Source organism: Canis lupus, chromosome 20 (assembly GCF_011100685.1).
Source record: "Canis lupus familiaris isolate Mischka breed German Shepherd chromosome 20, alternate assembly UU_Cfam_GSD_1.0, whole genome shotgun sequence".
Lineage (NCBI taxonomy): Eukaryota > Metazoa > Chordata > Mammalia > Carnivora > Canidae > Canis > Canis lupus.
The window spans coordinates 15,291,359-15,315,513 of NC_049241.1; the positions used below are offsets into that span (position 1 = coordinate 15,291,359).

The 24,155-nt window shown below is 36.3% G+C and overlaps 1 protein-coding gene across 8 annotated transcripts in view; it reads right to left on the reverse strand.

Moving 5' to 3' along the window:
- The window catches only part of CNTN4 (contactin 4), a 916,127-nt gene that overhangs the window by 878,387 nt on the left and 13,585 nt on the right, over positions 1-24,155 (reverse strand). For 2 of the 8 annotated variants that reach the window (XM_038565814.1, XM_038565812.1), the window contains exon 1: positions 8,599-8,979. The exons of the other annotated variants lie outside the window; for them this stretch is intronic. The gene's annotated coding sequence lies outside the window, so the exon portion shown is untranslated. Of the gene's footprint in view, positions 1-8,598; positions 8,980-24,155 lie in introns of those variants that run through there. 8 annotated transcript variants of the gene reach the window in all.

Sequence of the window (24,155 nt, forward strand, 5' to 3'; positions counted from 1 at the left end):
GGCAAAACAATGTCCTACAGGTTTTGTGTGAATGATTAATAGGTCTATGACAGAAACAAAGTGTCATAAAATAAGTGTATCAGGATGAAGTAAGTAAGTACTGATGGTAGCAATCTCCATTGGCCAGGAGGTTTATTTTTGTATACACCCTTGGTTCCTGACTAAGCCACTAACAGACAATGATTTAGTGCATTTCAGTCTTTACTTTTATTTAAAGCTAGATTCATAAAACGGATGCATCTGCCAAAGGCTGTAAGCTTTTTGGAGGCAATCACCAGAACCCCACGTAAAAAATATACGACAGTGAAAGTACATCTGCTTGAACACAAGCATGTATAATTAATTCTGCTTGTGGCAAACCTGAGAACAGTAAAGGTGATTACGTAGTTATCAGTTTGAGACTCTGAGAGCCCTATCATTCTAGAGCCTGAGTTTCTATCATTTCTTCAACTTCATATCTGTAACTCCTTTCCTATTGCTGATGTGAAAAACTACCACAAATGTAGTGCTTTACATCAATATGAATTTATTATCCTATAGTTCTGGAAGTCAGAAGTCTAAAATGGGTCTTACAGGGCTAAAGTAAGTGTTGGCAGGCTGCACTCCTCTTGAGGGGTCTTGTAGAATCTGTTTTCTTGCCTTTTCTAGCTTCTAGAGGGGGTTCTCATTCTTTACTTTGTGGCTTTCTTTCACCTTCAAAGCTAGCTACCTCATCACTCTGACCTCTGCAGTCACCATCAGGTCTCTTTTTCTGTCTCCTCTACTTCTCTCTCCAGAGATTAGGACATGGACATCTGTGGTGGGAGCCATTATTCTATCACAACACCCTGCATGACAATTTTATAGAAAGCTGCCTTTTGTAATGGAGGAAAAATCATTTAAAATTCAAAAGTGCTCTACATTTCAGGAATATTTCCCCAACTTTCCCAGCAACTATTATTCGCTGAAAGAGGATCAAGTGACACCAATTTGAGGACTCCATATAACCCTCTACCTTGTAAACTGTATACTGAGTTTCCTCAGGCTGGTAAATTATAAAACTTAAGAACTTTAAAAGAAACGAAACTGGGATTCATAAGGAAATCAGAGGATACTCTTATCACAATGACATGATATATGATAGACCCAGGCATATACAAGTAGAGACAAATGAAAAAAAAGAAAATGAAGTTATTTTTTTCCAAATGCAATATAAATCTTCAGACAGACTTCAACTTTGTGCTACCAAAAAAAAAGGAAGCTATGGGAGCACCTGAGTGGAACATTTGGCTAAGCATTCAACTCTTGATTTTGGCTCAGGTCATAATCTCAGGATAGTAAGATCAAGCCCTAAATCAGGCTCTGCACTTAGGACAGAGTCTGCTTAAGACTCTCTCCTTCTCCCTCTGCCCCTCCCGGTCCCTGTACATGTACCTCCTCTCTCTCTAAAATAAACAAATAAATCTTTAAAAAGGAAAAAAAAAAAAGGAAACTATGGTTTCAGATAGACCTAGATCTTAAAATCTTTATTGACCTGATTGGGGCAGCAAAGACACTCATCTTTTTGCTAATCATGTAAGAAAATGTGTCACTTCTGTGTCAACAAATATTTTAAAAGCTACAGTATGTTAGGTGAGTTTCATGGATTAAAAAGAAAAGGCTATACTTGTCCATGATAAAGACCCAATTGATTTAGAAAAGGAAACAACAGGAGGGTGGCTACGTTTAGCAGGAGTGTCTACTGTTGCCTGTGGCAGAACTTTTGCCAGCTCTTGGTTCTGGAATCATTCAGCTGCTGTAACACTCCCAATCAAGCAGTGTTGTAAAAGTGCCCTTAATGTCCAATTTTTATCACCATTCCATGAGCACTTCATTGACAACCTAATGGTTGTCATGGTTCCCAAGTTGTGCTGCACTTTCAAGATAGTTCTGGGGAGTTCAGTTTCAACAACATACTGCACTGCATTCCTTTTGATGATCTTATCTTTGCAAAGCTAGGTCTATATCAGTGCTGTGACAAAATGGGCTGCATAAAAATAAGTGTAGACAGGAAATAGTCAATAGTCAAATCCAATTCCAATGTCTGAGATTTCATTCAGGGCCTAAGAAGGGAACATAACTTATTTGAAAGTAATTATGGTTAAGACTGGAATAAAAGTATTTTTCTTTGAACTGATGTGTATTTTTTCAAATGACATAATTTTTTCAAGTTATTCTGCAAAATTAATACTTAGTAATTTGTTTTAATCTAACTACTTAATAAATGAAAGTGTTGGGCATTTCTTTGGGCCTAGAGTGCTATGAAAACATTACAAAGATATTAAGGATACCTTGAATCAAAGTTTGGGAATTTTGGATTTATCCTCTTCCCTTTAAGATGTTCACAAATACTGGCTCTCCTATTTCACTGACAAAACCTAGTACCCAGAAGACCACATCTTCATCTGTTATAGGAAAAAGTGTGCAGTATCCACGTCTCCTGGAAAATCTCCCTTTCTCTCCTGCTTTCCAGAAAACTTCTCTCTTCTCCCTAAGAAATCATACCATGGCAATTACTTGTTCTTTGGCTGCCAAGCATTTGAGCCTCTTCCTTTTTTGGGAAGTCTCCACCATCAGAAGACACATTGGGAAACAATTGGATTCCTATTATAAAAGCTAAAATAGCAGGCTATTCACTTGCCCAGGCTTCCTGTTGCCTGGGAACAAATGCCCAATACATGTTTAGCCAACAAGATACACTGCTTCTAGAACTACGAATGGGATCCAGAAAAAAACAAGGAGTGGTATGAGCACGGTGGCTACAGAGTCAGCAACATTCAGTCTCAAAGACAAAAGAAGCAGCGGTACCAGCAGTAACATCCAGTGTCACTGTAGCAGCCAGGACCCAGCAGTCATGGGTGTCAAGAACACTGCTTCTTTGGGAAGTTGTAGTTATGTGAGTGCTTATTCGGCCTCTTCAATCCTTACTATTTTCTAAGTCTGATTCTACAATGTCCAATAGATTTCAAAAAACTTCATTTCTTTCTGCTTTAATCATCCTCAGTAACTTCCTGTCAGTTGTGAGTAAAATCATGATGTATATAGCTCCCTAAACACAATCTTATTTCTACAGAAGGTTTATAAGCCTCCCAACATGATAAAGTTACACAAAATAACACAAATAAAACTCAAACAAGTGAATCAACTCCAGGCAACAAAACTCATTTTGAATAAAGCATCTTGCCAAAAATTCCAAACTCCCCCCACAATTATCACAGGGGATTAGAATGTGGAAAAGTAAAGAGATGACATCCTGTCTTGGAATACTACACAGTTCCAGAGTTAGGACAATGGAGAAATATGCAGCCCCTCCACACATTCCCTTTGTCTGTAGTGGCAAGGCAGTCCCACTGCTGATTTCTCTGCTTAGTTCATTTAGAATAAGACCTAAATCACTTGCTTTTTATGGGTAAGGCTGACATAACCTTAAGTAGAGCAATATGAAATGTGCCACTATAACATATGAAATTGACATTTCACGTCCATTTTAGATACAGCTTGATGACCTTAGTCTAAAAGAGCCATTTTAAGTGAGAACCAGAGTTTTATTTTTTGACAGATGGGTGCCATGGCTAGAGAATTTATCTACATTATATCTGAACTCAAGTATGATCTACACAATTATTTTGATTCAATGGATTTAGACACTGTCAAGATATTCTTCCTCTCCCAGATTCTAATTTGTTATGTCACAGATGTCCTATTTAAAGACCTTTTTTTTTTTTTTTTTTTGTATTTCAATCACATGAAGCCAGATGACATGTAACTAGTCCTTCAAACTGATAATCCATATATTTCTATCTTTACTCATCTGGGGTTGTTGGAGAAGAAGAGAATTTACAATCAATTAATCCCCATAGTACTCTAACAAAAAAGCAAACAAACATGGCCAATTCTGTTGAGTAGTATCTATAATTACAAATACCATAAAGTACATTATATTTGTTTATATACCTGGAATACTGGATTCCTTTCTTTCTTTCTTCTTTTTTTTCCATCAAGGAAGCAATGTAACCCTTTCATTTTTAAGAATTATACACTGACAAATTACTGTCATATCACTTCTGAAATACAACTCTCTAAAATATTAAAAAAGTAGTTTAAATAATACATTAACAGTGAAAATCTGTGTGTTTTATTAAACTTGCCAAAACAAAAACACAAAAATGGGAGAATATTATGAATTTGTTCATAAAGACTAAATAATGGAGTATGAAAAACTTGTCCTTGAATTGCTACCTGGCTATAACATTTTTCTTCTCTTGTACAGTTTCTCCTACATCAGTGTATTTTTAGTCATTTTTTCAGTCATCAACAAAAGAAAATACAACATAGGCTGGTATAATCAAAATGAAAATTTAATGGTTGATATAAATGAATTCCACAACTAAATTGGCTTCAGGTACAATTTCATCCACGGATAAAGATGGAATCATGTGTTTAGCTCTTTCATCCTTTGAAATGAATACATTTTCAATCAGTGCCTCCCTTTAGGATGGCAGAATGATAGCCAAGAACTTGGGATTACACCCTCATCCCTCAAAATACAGAAGTAAAGAAAATAAAGTCTTAGAATTAGTATCAACAGACCTAAATGGATCATCTGAGATCATGGATCCATACCTGAATGAGAAGTATAGCCAAATGCCTCCTAGAACACTGCCTACAACACAAATTCAACCCTAAGACCAGGGATGAAGCCAATAGCTCACAGATCAAACAAGGGAAAATTAGTGTTTATCAGAATGGAGATGGACTATGAACTTCAATGGGTTTTGCTGTTTCATGGCAGTAGCCTCTTCTCTCCAATTAGACATAAGTTACAAGAAGCCAGGAACCATTTCCCATACTTATGATAACCCCTTCTGTTCTAAACAACCAATCTGGACACAGATCAGGCAATTAGGTATAAAGACAATAAACAGTGCATTTTTATTTTAGTTCATTTTTAAGATTTCATTTATTCATGAGAGACATAGACATATAGGCAGAGACATAGGCAGAGGGAGAAGCAGGCTCTCTGTGGGGAGCCTGATGCAGGACTCAATTCCAGGACCCTGGGACCATGACCTGAGCCAAAAGTAGACGCTCAACCACTGAGCCATCCAGGTGCACTCAACAGTGCATTTTTAAATCACAAAGTTCCAGGGTGCCTGAGTGGCTCAGTCAGTTAAGCATGTCACACTTGATTTTGGCTCAGGTCATGATCTCAGGGTCTTGAGATGAAGTCCTGCATCAGGCTCCATGCTGGGCTAGAGGCTGCTTGCCCTTGCTCATTCCCTCTGCTCCTCCCCACTGTATGCTCCCTCTCTCTCAAAAAAATAAATAAATAAAATTAATTAATTAATTAATTAAATCACAAGTTTCTCATATTACCTCTTCATTTGCATCAGCCAGCTCTACCTATTCTCCCCAAAATTTCTTTTATTTTTTTAAAGATTTTATTTATTTATTCATGAGATAGAGAGAGAAAGAGAGAGAGAGAGAGAGAAAGAGAGAGACAGGCAGAGGAAGAAGCAGGCTCCATGCACGGAACCCAATGTGGGACTCAATCCCGGGTCCCCAGGATCAGGCCTTGGGCTGAAGGCGGCACTAAACCGCTGAGCCACCCAGGCTGCCCTCTCCCAAAAATTTCTATCAACACCATCACTCCATTACTAGCTCTAAAGAGACAACATCAATTACCTCATTCTTTCTCAAATGCTTCCTCTGATGACAACAATCCCAGAATACTAACTTATAACCATATTCTCTCTGGCTCACTTATGCTACCATGCTCCTGTGTTTTTAAGATTTTAAGGCTTAAGAACCACCATTAGGGTGTACAGAATAGAGGAGATTTACTATCTCAAAGCTGATATTAAATATGCTTTTTTTTTCAGACGGTAAGATCTTTGTATTTTATATGACACATTTAGGGAAAATAATATTCCAATGAATATGTCTCTTTCCAAGACCTTAGTATGCAATAGAATCCTTACTCTTGTCCCTAGCCTTCAGCCTATATTCAAGCCTTTTCTTCCTCCTTACCTCAGCTGGCTTCCTCAAGGACTACACAGGCCAACCAAATGTTCTCCTACCTGGTTTGTCATACCCTTTTCAATTCTGGAGCCCAGAGTATTTTTATTTAATGATTTCACTGAAATTCACTAGATTAGAGTTCCTCAACCTTGGCACTATTAGCATTTTGGACTAATACAGGGGCTCTCTCAAGAACAGTAGGGTGTTTAGCAGTATCCCTGGCCTCTACTCATTAGATGCCAGTAACATTCCCCCAGTCATGAGAACCAAAATGTCTCTAGACATTAATAAATATCCCCTAGGGACAAAACTGCCCCCACTAGGCCCCACTGGGCAAAACTGCCCCACTGAACTGAGAACTTCTGCACCAGAGGTTAACTGGAGACATCAGAGGACAACTGGGGACATAAACTATGTTTTAGAGATATCACAAACTTTTAGCAATGATTATATCATTGTTCAAAATATCCAAGTGTTTCTTAAATTAAGGTATCTCCATGTTCTCCTCTTAAAGCTTTTCTATGCTTCAGACCAGATTCTGTCATCCATCAACCTGCTGTCCTGCCTATAAAGTAGTTCTCAGACCCAAACTATGTATGAATTCAAATCACCTGTGAGGCCCTGGAGATTTTCATTTCATAAACTTGGTAGTGGGGCCAAGGAATGAATCTCTATTAATAAAAAGTTTCATAGCTGATTCTGATACATAGCCCCTGTACAAGCACATTTTTTTCTAAAATTGCAGGAAGGATTGAGAGGCAAATGACCACCAGGAGACCAAACTCCTCTAGACACAAGCAAATATTCTGTCTCCTAATGGAAGTCAGGATGGGCATGTCCCAATTCAATCGTCTTTCCAATAAGTGAAGAAAGATCATAAAACCTCCTTTTACTTCTATGGGCTACTTCATCAGAGGAGGTCAATTTTTCTTTAATTCCATCAGTTCTTAAAGAAGTATCTTTTATAACAGAAGAGCAGACTAAGTCATAGAAAAGAAAATACAGGCTTTATAGGACACATACTCAATTTTCATAAGAAAATCATAAGAAAATAATAAGGCTTTAAATCTAATTCTGAAAAGTGACTTTTAATAAATCAAAAGGTTGTTAAAGGATCTAACCAGTGATAAGTTTGAAAAGGAAAGTAACCCTAAATTGAATAATTCATGAACTCAAGCATACAAGTAATTTCCTAAAATTTTCTAACAATTCAAGCTGCCGTACACATATATTTACTTTGCTACATTAGAATATGAATTTCTCATCCTCAAGGGCTTTCATCTGTCCATTTTAACTCTACAAAGAACCAGTAAATATTACGGATAATATCAACAACATAATTGTTTCATATTACAAATAAGAAACAGGCTCTTTGATTCTGGGTTTGTGATCTAAGACCTAGAAATTGTCCAAACTGGGACAGAAATCCAAGTACTCATATTCTAAGTTCAATATGTAAATTTTCCTTGAAATAAAATCTATGTACAGCTAAGAAAAATACAGAAATCAGAGACTTTAAAAAGCTATGGAGAAACTCTGAGTTATTCTCTTTTGAGAATAGATCCAGTGGAATATGTAACTTACTCTTTACAAAGTAGCCTTATCTTCTTCTATCTTCTCTATTTCCCTGTGCTAGCAGCAATCACTGAATGTATGGAGACTCCAGGTTTATTTATTTATTTTTTGAGACTCCAGGTTTAATAAGACTATGACACTTAAGAAACCTTAAGAATTATATGGTAAAACAGATGGCAGAAAATGTCATTTGGTTGCCAACAACTATAACAGAAAGAAAATAATCACCTTTTTTCTCTAGAGATAAAAGAACTAAATAAAGCTAAAATTAATTGCAGATAGAAGGAGAAAAGCCCAATAGGTGATGATGTCCCAACCAACCCTTACTTGCTCCTTTCTCTCTTCCAACTCCTCCCATTCAACCTACTACAGATTGCTCTGGTGTTCCAATATCAAATCCATAATTTCTTCCCCTCTGTGTACCTTCTACTTCTTTCTTCTTCCTTTGTTTCATTATCTGCTTGCTTGTAACACCACCAAAAAACCAATTTCTCTCTGACATTCACTCCAGCAGCCTTTCCCAATTGTTGGGAAGCTGCTCAGGCAAACTGCTCTTCAACTCTTACTGCCCCTTTCTCAAAATCCAATACATCTTATTTCTCCTATAGTTTCCTAGACAAAGAGTCTATATAAACAGAGAAATGGGCCCTGTGTCATTCAGAATGAGGACCCATCGGATGTTCTATATATTGTTATTGCCATAACAATAAAGGTCTATTATTATAGAAAATCCCACTCATACGAAAAAATAAATATGAGTAAAGAAAAGACAGAATTTTAAAAACTCCTCCAAGTAAGGAAAAAGGATGACCAACTTGGCTGCCAGCCAATCACAAATATTCACTCTCTATACTTGTCCAGGGAATACAAAATGATCACTATCCTCATCACAATGGCAAATTATAATGAAACCTCTGAGGATATTAGGGAGAAAGGCCTTGGTTTCAGGATTGTCAAAACAATTATAATAAAACAGCTGCTCACCTTCGTATGAGGAATTTAACACATTATCTCCCTTCTTCTTCACAACAAGCTTGTTTTTGAGTATCTAGTGTGGATAACAAACCACCCAGAAACTCTATGACTTATTACCATGAATTATTAGTTCTCCTATTTCTGTGAATGGGCTCAGCTGGGCAGCTATCCCTTGGAGTTTTCCACGCAATTATAGTCAGAAAGCACTTAAGACTGAAATTATCAAATGTCTTGGCCAGGCGGGGTTATCCATGGTAACACACATGTCTAGCTCAGCAAGCGGGACAACTGCAATAGCACTTCTCTGGCCAGCAGTCACTCTTTCTTCACATGACCAGCCTGAGCTTCCTCACAGCATTTTTGTCAGACTTCCAACATGGCAGTGGCTTCCCCCCAGAGTGATCATACCATGAAATAAAGTGGATGCTGCAATGCTCCTTGTGATGTAGTCACAGAAGTCATGAAGCATCACCTCCATTACATCTAGTGATGACACAAGGCCAGCCCAGATTCAGTGTGGGAGATGACCACACCAGGTAGAAACTTCCAGAGGCTCTTTGGACCATCTTAGCTAACATGATGCCTACTGGGTAACCAGCGGAAAGTACTGTTTGAAATTACAAACAAGAAACAGACTCTCTAATTTTGGGTCTGTGATCTAAATCCTAGAAATTATCCAAAATGGGACAGGATTCCAAGTATTCAGATTCTAAGTTCAATGTTCAGCCCATACCAGTCAGATGACAATGTTAAAATGGATTACACTTAAAAAGATGAATGAAGTTTTCATCCAAATGTTAATTTCACCTACAATTAATTAACTGTCCATGGAGTGGACATTTCGGGGCAGCCCACTATCCCACATTAGTCACATCTTCTTTTGTTAATAGCTATCCATTTTTCTTTAGGAACACTGCTCCACCCACACAAGACTCAAGATGTCCTATTCTGCCTTAGCTAAGGAAAGCACATGCTCAACTATCTCCTCTCTCTCTTCTATTCTTTCTCTTTTTCAGCTCTTAAACATAGTGGCAAAAGGACTGCAATGTTTGAAGCACATTTATTTTAGTGCAATGTATTGGCAGAATGCCAACTAATTGTTGCTGATGAAACTCCTGCCCTACCCCTGTTATCCTCTGCCTGGTAGTCAGGCCACTTGATGCATTTCCCATAAATTCCCAGGTGAGATACACTGGATCTGTGGTAATGGAATAGGAAGGACACTGTAGTGTTGTACATACCAGATCTGGATCTATCTAACCCAGCTCAGTTTAAATATGATTCAGCCACTACTTCCTTACTAGGTGTATGCATCCTTAGGCAAATCACTTAAATTCTATGAAGCTGTTCCTCACCTGTAAAACCAAATGAACAAAACTTTCTTCAAAGAATTGCAAAGATTAAATGAGATGATACAAGTTAAGCACAAGGTCTGGCTTGTAGTAAGCACCTCAGTAATTGTTAGCTATTACACTTAATATTACAGGTCCATAATTGCTTATCTGCAATTCTAATATCTAAAAAGTTCTGAAAATCAAATCCATTGTCAGCAAAACCTGAAATGGGCTCCCTGTAATCTTTACACCATTCAAGTGGCTATTCTTTTTTCACTGCAGAAATGTCAATATGCGTGGGTGTTGCCCAATATCCTACTGGAATAACAAAGGGCACATACCACAGCAGTATAACACCCTTTTTAAAAGATAAAAATCTAAAACACTTTTGACCCCAAAACTTTCAAATAAAAGAGTATAGACCTGTAAATTATTATTATTTATGAAATTTAAAATAAAAACTGCATATATTGAGAAGAATGGCTATGGAGAACTGGGAATGATCCCCCCAAAAATGCAACTATTTATCAACATCCAGAAGTTATATGAAAGCCAATTTCAATAACAAACAAACATTTTACACTGAACTAATACTGCTTATATAGACAAATTGTGCCAAAGGAACAAATTTACATATAATTGGATAAGCTACTCTACAAATACCGTACTTCTAGTTAAGGCATGTAATTAGAACTGCATCTTCTGGTTTTTAAATTTAGTGTGTGTTTAAGAATTATATTTTATTACCTGAATAAATACCATTGGTTCCACACTTGTAGGTTTCTCACGGGCTGCTGTTCACTCATATCATACCCTCTTACTCACACTGAATTAGAAAAATCAGAGGTTTGAATTATAATCCCACCCTGGGACTGTTGCTTTTGCTTATACTGTCAGAGCTGGCTCTCAGTAGTTCAGAGCTCCAGAATAAAAGACTAAACCACTGTAGTATCCTTTCTCTAGGGTTAAATTTTAACTTCACACTAAAGATTCTGAGGCTCTCTTTCCAAAATTAAAATGTAAAGTTGAGGATAAACATGTACAAATTCCCCATATGATAAATACAAAAATTATAATTTGTTAAAAAGGAGGCAGCAGACCCAAAATGGAGTTACTTATGTTAAACAACATACCAGCAAACCAATGCTTAATCTCTAACCTAACTGCAGTTCCAATCATCCAGGAATGTAACCTTTAACCAGTCAACATAGAATTACCTGGTCAGCACTAGTGAGATGTTCCACAGTACAGGACCCTTCCATTCCCCTTGGGAGGGAAGCCTGGCCTGAACAGTGCATTCTTTGCTAATAATTTCCTTTCTCCATCTTCAAATACCTTTCCTTTTCTACAGCTCTGTAGAGCTCCTTTCTATTACTACATGGGATACTGCCTGAATCATGAATTGCTGAATAAAGCCAATTTGACCTTTAAATTTACACACTGAAATTTTCATTTGACAATTCAAACCAGAGTGGCGTGTGGAGAGCCTTATTACTTCTGATTATGAATAAAGTTGTGATGCATTCTATCATTTTTCTACCATAGCTTTTTAGATCATTTTTTAAAAACTTAAGATATACCTTATTTATTTTTGTATTAAGTTTTTAAAATATTAATTCCAGTATAGGTACAAAGCGTTATATTCACTATAGGTGTACAATATAGTGATTCAACAATTTTGTATGGTTCTCAGTGCTCATCGAGTACATTAAATGTACTCGTTAATCCCCATCACCTATTTCACTCATCTCTCCACCCACCCACCCCTCACTTAAGATATATTTTAATTTACAGTATAAATGGTTTTTGGGAGCAGGCAAATGATAATAGGTAAAATTTATATATAATGCCAGCTTTAAAAAAGCCTTCATTTCAGAAAACATGTCTATTTGCCAAAACTGCAAGATTCATTCATGAAATCACCAAAGAAATTTGTTTGAAAGGATCTGTTCATATAAACACTGATACTGGTATGCCATTTTATGTACAATCCAGTTAAGTAGGTAAATGAAGAAAATGAGTTCTATAAAAGCCAGGAAGTTTGTTCAAGGTCATGAAGTTAACTAGCAAGCAGATGGGGCAAAAGACCATTCATTAAAAACAATCTAATAGCACGGTGAAGAGCTTCTCTCCAAAGTCTTCAGTATATTTTCAGTTTTCATGAATTTTTCAGAGAGCATCTGTTTTTAAGTAAGTAGAAACATATCCAGGGAAAATAAGACCCGTTATAAGAAATTAAAATCCACGTTCAGACACATGCTCTTCTTTACATGTTTGCTAAAGGAAATTTAATGCCATCAACACTTGATTATTTCCAAGAATACAAGAGAATACAAAAATAGCATATCTAAAATAACTTTCTTTATCCATCCCCACACTGTTTAAAACAACTAGTTTCTTCTCATAAATCTAAGGATAAGGAAGCCAAAGGTTCTCTTTTTCTCATTACAAATAACTCATCCAGCAACCAAAGAAGGTCTCTCATATGTTGTTTTAGAAGAGTATTTGCAAACAATGGTGTATGGGCTCTTAATGCCACAAGAAGAGTTTTGAGCTATTTTAATGTAATAGTACATTTAAAATCTTGAGAAATTCAGGGTTAAATAAAGTTTGAAAAATTCTTTTATTTCATTTTCCATATATATAATATAGTCTATACATTTTCCATATTGTATTTTGGAAAATAATTCTCTATTATACATCATAATTATTTTTTTTTATACATCATAATTAATCCAGATTTAAGATTACTATAAAACCAGGATCCCTGGGTGGCTCAGCGGTTTAGTGCCTGCCTTCAGCCCAGGGTATGATCTTGGAGTCTTGGCATCGAGTCCCACATCAGGATCCCTGCATGGAGCCTGCTTCTCCCTCTGCCTGTGTGTGTCTCTGCCTCTCTCTCTGTGTGTGTGTGTGTCTCTCATGAATAAATAAATAAAATCTTTAAAAAAAATATTACTATAAAACCAAAATCTAGCCTATTTTTTAATGTTTCTAGTAATGGCTCAATACATGATGAGACACCCTATTTATTTTTAGACCATTCCACTCATTTGCCTCCCTGTGGTTTCCTTAATATGTCTTGGTTCTTACCTCTATGTAAATGCAAAACAGATCTTCCATTTAAAAGCTTTTTGAATAAGTGAGGATGTCTACTCTAATCCTATGCACTGAATTTCCATCACCATAAGCTAAATAACCTAAATTCTTCTGGTTTGGATGCTATCACTTTCCAAACTGACCTCATGATATATGTGTTTTGGAGATTAAAGTAATACAGATCACAGTCCTCAGAGTGTGATCATTGTCAACACTGGATGAATATTGACCCAAAGACTCACTGTCTTTGAGACCTTGACAGGTTAGCTAACTTTCTCTAAGCCTCACTCATTAGGAAAACAGTAATAATGATAGTTCTTGCCATTGTGATGTTTCTGTGAACATTAAATTTAATATATTGAATGTGCCACATGAGAAGTATTAGCTGCTATCCATATGTCCATTTTGAAATACATGTTTTCTTTTAGCCAACTTAAAAAAATAGAATTCACCAAGTACTCAACAGTGACTGATTGGCTCAGGGTTGTAATCAGCAGGTAATGGAACAGTGAGGAAAGAAACTGGCAGAGGATTAAAAATAAACCACAAATTATCGGCAAGTAGATAAAGCCCTGACTGTATAATCATTACCAAACAGACTCTATCTTTGTCTTCCCATGTAGTAACATGTCACTTTCTTTTAAGGGTTTCAGTGAAACACACTCTGCAAAAGCTTTCAATTTGAACAAGAAAGGGAGTGTAGAAATAAACAGCTTGTAACAACATAGACTTCAACTTTTCCGTACTCTGCTTGAAAGAATGGCATTCAGAGACAGAACAAAATTCAGTGTCAAGTAATTTTCTACTCATGATCTGATGCCACTCAACTTTGAGTTTGCTTTTAGCTATACCAGTGGAGCTTACAATCTTTTAATTCAGTACATGAGTTATAGTTCCCTATAGCACCTTTTAAGCACTGGCAAGGTTCTACAATAATAATGAATGTAGCTCCATTGAGCCCAAACCTCTAGCATCTCATAGATGGAAGAACTGTTGGCTCTGAGGAGCTGAACTGAACTCAGCACATATTTCCAATATAGATTCTGATCCTTGTACAACCGGTAGAGTTGCGCAGAACTCTTGACAGGAGTATAAAAAGTTAAGAGACTCAAATTATTGGTCATGTAATTTCTTTGATATTTTAGGAATGTTCTTGTTTCTAGCAATCAATTCAAAAAAGTGAATAGAGGAAAGAGATAAGTTTCAATCATGTACTTGTTCTCAAAGGATTATTATTACAGTTAAATTAACCCGAATTTCCCACTATATTAGGATCATGCAATCCCTGTCTCACTCACTCCACTTAATTCAAATGAATTCTTAAAAAAAAATGAGAGGGATCCCTGGGTGGCTCAATGGTTTAGTGCTGCCTTCAGCCCCGGGCATGATCCTGGAGTCCCAGGATCAAGTCCCACATCAGGCTCCCTGTATGGAGCCTGCTTCTCCCTCTGCCTGTGTCTCTGTCTCTCTCTCTCTGTCTTTCATGAATAAATAAATAAAATCTTTAAGAAAAAAAAAAGAAAGAGATAGAGGTGAAAGAAAGAAAGAAAGAAAGAAAGAAAGAAAGAAAGAAAGAAAGAAAGAAAGAAAGAAAGAAAGAAAGAAAAAGAAAAAGAGGGAGGGAGAGAGGGAGGGAGAGAGGGAGAGGGAGGGAGGGAGGAAGAGGGAGGCCTGGGTGGCTCAGCGGTTGGGTGGCTGCCTTCGCCTCAGACAGTGATCCTGGGATCCGAGATCAAGTCCTGCATCAGGCTCCTGCGAAGAGCCTGCTTTTCCCTCTGCCTATGTCTCTGCCTCTCTGTGTGTCTCTCATGAATAAGTAAATCTTGAAAGAAGAAAGAAGAAAGAAGAAAAGAAAAGAAAGAGAAAAGAAAAGAAAAGAAAGAAAAGAAAGAAAAGAAAAGAAAAGAAAAGACGTAAAGAGAGAAAGAAAAAAAGAGCAAAAGGCATCCACTAGGTTCTGAAGGCTGATTCCCAGGAAGATACTTCTGAGACTTCTCTAATGTAACTGTTATCTCAGAACACGAAGCCACTCCCTTACCCACCCATATCAGGACTGTGGTGGATACCTGGTAAAGGGTAGCTGATCCCAGAGCAGTACTCTACCAGGTGGCCCCTAGCAAGAACACAGCTCCCAGAACTAGGAAGATCCAGTCTTTTCATGAAAAAAAGAGAGGTAATTCACTTGGAAAGATATAGAGAGAGAAACAGCATGTGCGCAGAGACCACAAAGATGAGAAAGAATGAATGGCTAAATCTCAGTAACTATGTAACAGTGGAACAGAAATCCTTAAACTGTTAATGCTCCCAATGAGGTGAATGTCAAAAGATCCCACATAACCTGCTAGTCCTAAACTTTCCTGTCCTAGTTGAGGTCCAGGTGTATGACAGTTGTGTAGCTTCCCAAAATTCCCATCCAAACATTCCATGTGGAAGACATTTCCCTCTTCTTTATGCCTATATTTCACTTTCTGATGTGCCCCCATTATTATTTAACAGAACCTAAATAAGTCTCCACTGCTTGTAACCAAAGGAGGACAAAACACATCTAAAAGTAAAAAAGGAGTTACTTGATAAGTTTTCAACCATGTTTAAAGTACACTCTCCCTTCCTCCTCTCAATCTTTTCATACACAGCACTTAGTTTTATATATCTAATTAACCTAATTATCATTCCATTCAAAACAATTATGTGCTTAAGCAGCTAACACCATCAAGTATAGTGCTATAGAACGGAAGGTGCTCAGTAAATCTTATTAGTTAATGACTAAATAAATCCTACAGAACAAAAAAATTATTAAATCAATATTTCTTAATTATAAAGCATAAATCTACTAGAAACCCAGATCTCTACTTTTTATTGCCCAGAAAGTACAAGAAAAGGTGTCAGATAAAACCAAAAGTAGAATTCACTCAGATTTACTAAGGATTTTAATATTAGCGACTGTGTGACATAATGAAATGTGCCATGTGTTGGGAATACAAAGGAAGCACAATTATCTCATACTCTAAGAGAAGATATGGACAAGAAAATATAACACATAGTAGAGACACAGTATTCATTCTCCATTCTATCTCATAAGAGCCTAAGGGCTCTAACTAGATAGAAATCAGTGAGCTCCCTAAAAAAACAAAAACAAAACCATACATATTGATGGGCAGTCCATAGAGACAGTAGATTTAACACTCAGACATTGCAATAGCTATATTTACAGCTCCATAATCAATCATAGTAAGATAACATAATAAGTCTCCACTGTCTTATTTTTAAGAAATCATAGTAAGATAACACTATAGGAAGGTCTTCTAATACAACACAGCCACAATCAATGCCAAATATACCCATCAAGAAAAAAACCCTAAACATGATAGGAATTTTAAAATTAAAACATACATACACATACATACACGCATACAAAACAAGAATCTTAAGAAGGAATCCATGACTTCAAAGAGAAAAGAATCCTCTATTTACCAAGCCATTCTTACCTAAAAATGCCCCATTTTTAACAACATTCCAAGATGACTTTAATGGCATGGTTAATGGGGATGAGAAAGTAAGTTTGAGTGCAAATTGAAACTGATATCCTTCTAATTACTATATTGTTCATATTTTTTGTATAATCTCTTCTCCTCTCCCTTACTATCTCACCTCTCCAAAATCTTTCATTGGGCTGGACATTTTACCTGACTTCTGGCACACTCTTAGGCAGAATATGTTGCCTATTGAAAGTGACTTCCCTCTAATCTTCATTCTATGTGCAAGGTTTGCCACAGGGAGATTCCTCTTGCTCTTCATGCTTTGATAGTCTAGAGTTTTATCTTTTGGCTTGTCTTTGTAGAATTGTTATAAGTACTTCTGGCTTTGACTAGTCCACAACTTAAAGTCTTTTCATCTGTTTATATATTTAAAAATTCACCAGGGCCTAATCAAGAAGAATTAATCTGGCCATGTACCTTCTTCGGTACTCCTAATTGCTATTCATTTCAGCTTTACTTGGGGACAGTCAGGATGATGTCAGGTTGCTTGGTGATCCCAAATGTAGTTTTGATGTGTTAAGTGATGCAGGACAAGAGCTGTAAATCTGAAACTCTAACACTCATCCCGTAGCCCCAAAACACAAAGTAAATTTCTAAGGAAACCTCCAATAATAAATCATCATATGTCAACAACTAATTACAGTCATTGTAGTGCTAGAAAATTACAGCATCTCAATAAATCTTGTGAGATGTCATTTCAAAAACAGGTTGTGGGTGGTGGGAAGGGACATAACACTGATGGATTTAGTATAAGACAACATATCTGAACATTCCTCTAAGCAGTGATAACATAGTAGTTGGATCAACCAAAGAAAGGTATGCTTTAGAAAAAGCACCACTTAAAACTGCCTGGATATTGGTCAGCATGGACCTCTTTAATACATAAAGATGAATAAATCTATGTGATTCTGAATGGACAAGTGCAATAATGCAAAATAAAGGGGGAAACACTCATGAAAGCAGGTATAACTATGTTACAACAGTCAACGATGACCTCGTACAAGAATGCCTAATATAAGCTGCATCACTTGGGCATGTGATCACTTGTAACGCTTTGTGAAAATCACTAATGTTGACAGATTATGAAATGAACTTTTGCTAATCACTAGAGGGCTAGTAGATCAATTCAAAAGTTATGAAGACATTGTATAGAGAATGTAAATTCTGACCATTTCTTTGGAGGGCAATCTAGAAATAACTATAAATGTCAAAAATGCAAAACGCACTACTTTTGGACTGAGAAATTCCAACTCCTCTTTCCAGAATTTATTCTACAGATATATTCACATATGTCTACAAAACTAATGTTTATAGTAACAAAAGCCTGTAAAGAACAAAATCATGATGAGCAGGGTTCTAGTATTATGCTCTTGGACAAGGGAATATATATTCCAAGTAGTCATTGGCAAGCAAGAGATGGTTATATATAGACTATGGGGACTGATATCTAAGATTCATCTTTAAGTGAAGAAAGGTATTCCATGTCATCATCTTTACAATAGATGTTCAGATTTTTCTTTTAATTAAAGAAATAACATACACATGTTCATCTAGAGTAAACACCCCTGGAAAGATAAAGAGATAATAGTAACATTTACTCTAGAGAAAGAACTATCAGAAGATGATAGAAAGAAAGTTTAGTTTTGACCAGATACCCTTTCATACTATTAAAATGCACACTCACAGACACATAACCTTTATGGAAAAATAATTTAAAAACACAAAGGGTTATAAAGGCAAACTGAAATGGAAAGTTCAGACATTATCCAGGGAAATTAAACAACATTAATAGCTGGTAAAAATCAATCAAGGTACCAGACCCTACTTCTTCATCAGCACCAGAATTTTTTATTTAATTATTTATGATTTAAATAATAGGAAAGCTAAACACATTTAAAAACTAGTAAAGTATGAAATTAAGGTTTCTATAAGACTCTCAAACTTGTGTCCACCTAAACTAACTTCATTTTCCCAGTGTTACATTTTCCTACATCATTCTGATCACAGCCTTCCCTCCAAACATCCTTTCACTTAGCTCAGTCTAAGGCTTTCTTAACCAATGACAACTTTGTCATTTATACATAATAAGTTATGAATCAACCTCTTCCTTCCCTCCTGTCTCTTTACATGCTATTTTCTTCACTTGGAACTTTCATCTCTGGTGGTTTGTAGGACTAGCATGTTTTCAACTTTCAGTCTCAAAATTCACATTCACCACGAAACCTTTAATTCACTACACTTTATAAGATTCTGCCTATATTATACTCCATCTTAGCACCTTCATCTCCTACAGAACACGTATTTCAGTTAAAAAAATATTTTTACTTTAAGTATTAACCTTTTTTTTTTTCCCATTTCCCCTATCAGACTCTAAGCTCCATGAAGGCAGGGTCCATTTCTGGCATTTTTTTTCTACCTACGGGATCTAATGTAGCCCTAGCACTACTCATTATTATAGGTTCCATAGATGAATGAAGTGAAGTCTAAAAGGATAGTCCACTCACATTTTTCTAAATTATCCTATTTGACAAGACCAAAGCCACATCTAAAAACCTGTAATACCATAAATTTGTATGAAGTAATAAATTCTATTCTATGCTCCCATTGATTCTAAATGGCATTTATGAAATCACCCAATTCATGGGAAAATATCAGTGTTGAAGATAGTAGAATTAGGTGCCATCTACTGCTCTTCCTTCTGCAAAAAATATGATGTCAACACTAGGGACAAGGACATCCAAGTAAAATCCTTTGAAAAACCATGGGAGAACCTCCTTGAAACAGAGATAATCTTGGTGTAGCAGTAAGGATTTTCCAGAGGAACAGACTAATGGAGTGTGTGCATGTGTGTGTGTGTGTGTGTGTGTGTGGGAAAGAGAGAAAGAGACAGAGAGAAATATATTTAAGAAATTGGCTTATATGATTTTGGAAGCTGTCAAATACAAAATCTGTAGACTAGGCATGAGACCTATAGGCAGGAGACACAGGAAGAGTTGGTTGCATCTTGAGTTCAAAAGCAATCTTCTGGAAGAACTGTCTCTTCTTGCGGTGGGGGGGGGGTCAATGTTATTCTTAAGGTCTTCAACTGAATGCATAAGGCCCACCCATATTATGGATCTGCTTTATTCAAAATCTCCCGATTTAAATGTTAATCTCACCTTAAAAAAGAAAAAAAAAGAAACCCTCACAGTATCATCCAGATGTATTTGACCAAATATGTGTACTGTGGTCCAGCAAAGTTGACACACAAGATTAGCCATTATACTTTATTAAGAAGACCCCACATTGTCACTTACATTTACTCAATTTATCTTCTCTGGCAAAATGAAAGACATACAACTGAAAACTTTTTATAAATGTCATCATAAGATATAAAGGCATGTACTTTTAAAATGAAACATCATTTTCTGAGTGACTAATAAGCATTCATTTGAATGCATACATAAATCCACTAAGTTTTATTGCCAATAGTCAAAATCATTCTTTTCCCTTTGTTTAAGTTTATGGCCAGAATAACAAAACTCTATCAAACTTTACTATTTTCTAGAAGCTTAGCAATACTTGGAAGCCTACCTTTATGAAAAATATGTTTATACAGTGAATTTTGAGCATTCAAATAAATTCAGAATAATTAATATAACATATAATTTATATACAAAAATTACCCATTTACTATAACTACAAAAATTCTGCTTACATGCAAATGCCAGTGTGTCTGAAAATCTTCCTATTTAGAAAGGGTTCTCAACATTTGAAAAACCTTCCCAAACCCCTATAATTTATAAAGATTTATCATCTCTGCACTAAAATATAATTCTGAAAGCAATGTGTACATGCTGATGTCTTTTAACCATATACTGATCATCAAACATAAAAATCTCTTCCTTAGCCAGGATTCCAATGTTTAAGAGGCAGGGACTGTTTCTTAGTTCCCATAGATTGAATGTCTGCCAAAATTCAAACATTGAAACCTTAGCCACCATGTGATGATAAATGGAAGTTGGGCCTCCGGGAGGTGTTTAGCCATGAAGGCAGAGCTTTCATGAATGAGATTAGTGCCTTTAAAGGTTAAAAAAAAAAAAAAAAAAAAAAAGACCCCAGAGATTATAGTGATGGTTGTTCAAGAACCAGAAAGTGGGTTGTCACCATACACTGAATATGCCAGCAATTTAATCCTGAATTTCCTAGTCTTCAGAACTGTAAAGAATGTAAATTCTGTTGTTTATAAGGGACTCAGTCGATGGTCCTGTGTTAAAGGAGTCCAAATAGTCTACAACATTACTCAAATAAATTTCAGAAACATGTATTTCACAAAGCACGTAAAGAGTCTGAGATGTACTAATGTTAAAAAAAATTGTTTAAAAATCCAGAAATTCTTAAGCTCATTCTCCTAAGAAAAATTTTTAAAGGTAATCTATTTATATCTCAAAGAATTAGTGTTCTGCAGAACATGCTCTAGTTCCCAAACCTGGCTGAACATCAGAATCACATGGGGAGTGTATTCAAAATATAGCTTCCTAACTCTCATCCCCAGAGTCTCTGATTCAATACCTCTAGAGTGGGGCTGCAAATCTTTATTTTCTTCCAAAGTGCTAAGGTTTTTCTCAGGATCATATTTTGTAGCACTTAGCCCAGAAAGTTTATATGCAGTCCCATAAATATGGCCCCCTCTTCTACTTCCAAGTTAAGGACAGGGAATGTTTTTTATATTGAACAGTAGGCCTTCTGCAATGCCTTCCTTCTAAAAGAAAGTCAGTAAGAGTTTAGTGGTGAATGACTATATGTGAACAATGCCAGACTGTTCAACTCAGGTTAAACTCAGACACATTTATGTTCAGGCTACTATAAGGGCACCCTGGAGGAAGATGAAATCTAAGGGCACAAATACAAAGACTTCCAGATCCACAGTTAACAAGTTTGCAGGCTCTGCCCAAAATGCTAATAAGCTTTAGCTCATTACTATAACAGAGCCTCTAGAAACACATTTGCAGAAAAGATATTAAGTATCAGCTAGACCAAGGTGAGAACTTTCAGCTACTGATCTTATGAAACATCAGAAGGTACTGGCTTATGTGAACTATTCAGAGAAGACACAGGCTTATGAAGCAGCAAGGTGGGGCTGTGGCTGCATGAGATGTTAGAATTCCTTTTGAATAATGCCACTGAAATCTAAATCAAATCTAAAAAGAGGAAGGCAGAGATATTTACATGCCAAATTTCCAGCCATCTTTCCCCTATTCTGCAGAACCCTGGGATAAGAGTCCTTACTATAAACTGAGGAATATGTCATAGGCTATTCAAGGGGATGACTTTTCTAATTCCTGGAGAGGCCCAAAACTATTAAGTGACGCACCTTAGAAAGGTAACCCATGTGTCTGTACTGCACAAGTTCCCATAAAGGGATAACATTATAAGGTGGGTGGCAAATAAGAAGCATCTCTAAACATGTGCACATAACTGGGAGAACCTCTTTACATTTTTTTGGTAGCAAGCAAGAATAACCAACACTGAAACCTAAGAAAGAAAAAAGGGACTCTATAAAAAAGAATCTGTACAGATCATGGGACAGATGTGAGAAAGAGGGAACCTAGCAGTTCCAATAATCCCCAGTAGCAGATACCACTGGACAGTCTAGCCAGAACAATAACAAACTAAAAATAAATAAATAAACCTTCCTATATCTTCATCCTGCATGATTGAGCTCAAGATTCCACATAAGAAGAGAGTCTAATAATCCAAAAGTCCAGAGGTGCAGGTTACATGTTGCACATTGGTATACTGAGGCAGAAGGAGGGGCCTGGCTGAGAAAGTCACCAGAAAAACTTCCTCACCCACTTCCTAGTTGGGAGTGGGCAGATTTATCAACCGAAAAAACCTTGAATAGTGGAAGCAATTTTGCTGTTGAGAAAGTGAACTGACTCCTTCCTGTGAATTAAAAGAAAAAAAATGTCCACTACACTCTCAATAGTTATTATTTAAAATGTTGTTAAACAGCATTAATTTAAAAAAAAAACAGCATTAATTTCTCTTCAACAACATCTTAGGACAGCATATGCTATTAGCAAAGGAAGGTACTTCAGTCACAGGAGAGAGATGAAATGAAGCTAGAAAATATGGTAGATAGGTGGGCACTGGACACCTTGCCATGTAAACCTCTGACATTTCAAATAAAATATACTTAAACTAAAAAAAAGGAATGTCTTATACTTAATTGAATTGTCCATTTGGTAACCTATAGCCATGAGACAATTATTTTCATACAGCAATATAAAAATCACCTTAATTACTTTGTGAGATGCATTTTTTTCATCATATGCATAAGAACCTTTGTTGTTTGCTCATTTTCTGAGTTTTTTAATTTAAGCCCCAAATCACTTATTAATCCCTATGCATACTGAATTTAAATATGAAATGCATTAAACAAGTATAAATATTTCATACAAATAAAATGAAAATGCGGTGTTCTACCCAGTTTACTGTTATCCTACATAATTAACATGAACCAGAATAGAAAATAAGAACTAATCATAGGTCAAGGATACATCTAAAAGCATAGTACAAGTTATGGATACCATTCTGCATCCCACCCCAAACACATCATTCAGATCTCACATTGAATTCAGATAGATCTTTAAAATTTGACAATCTGATACCATCCTGGCCCTTTAAAATCTTACAATGGCTTTCTATGGTCTAAAGGATATGGCCCAATTTTCTCTTAATCCCCAAGTTGCCTCACATGCTACAGATGCTACTTCATACAATTCTGTGATAAACAAATCACAATCATAAGTAATGTACTTGTTCTCTGCCAGATCCTAGGGCATCATTCTTATTCTAGTCTATGAAATTGTATAATGAAAAGACTCTGCTGCCACATGCCCACATCCCACTGATACCCAGCTCTTTGTCATTCTCTGAATATACTATTTTCTCTCATGAGCCATAACACTGTGCACACTATATCCTCTTTAAGTGCTCTTTCCAAACTCAGTATGCAAATACTGTCCATCTTTCCACTTCATCTCAATTATCAATTCTTCCCCATAATCTCCATGCAACTGGAGATGGAGACACCATAATATCCCATTTTACATTGTAATTTGAATTTTCATACTAAATAAAAGCTTCTTAAAAGCTTATATAACATGTCTTTTAACACACACACACACACACACACACACACACACACAAAGAAGTTTATCCTTAAAACTGGATATGCAGAAATTCACCAAAGGCTGATCAATTACACTGATAGGTAAAATGGTAGATATTGTACTTGAAGTTCCTAATCCCAGCACAGGCAAGAATGGCTTGAAATACTCCATCACTAAGGACTTCAAAAATAACATGATCAGAACATATTCCCAAGAAATGCAAGAGCTTCCCTACAATGATTTCTAAAGCACTGTCTATCCCATTCACATTGACCATATTCTACCAGAATTTCTAAAAATGTGTTTGTTGTGTGTGTGTGTGTCATATCCACCATATTAGATTCTGACTCTCGTTTGGGCAAACATTATTGTACCTATCATTAATCCTATAGTATCAGGTCCTTAATATATAATTAAGCATGTTGAGTATATACTTGACA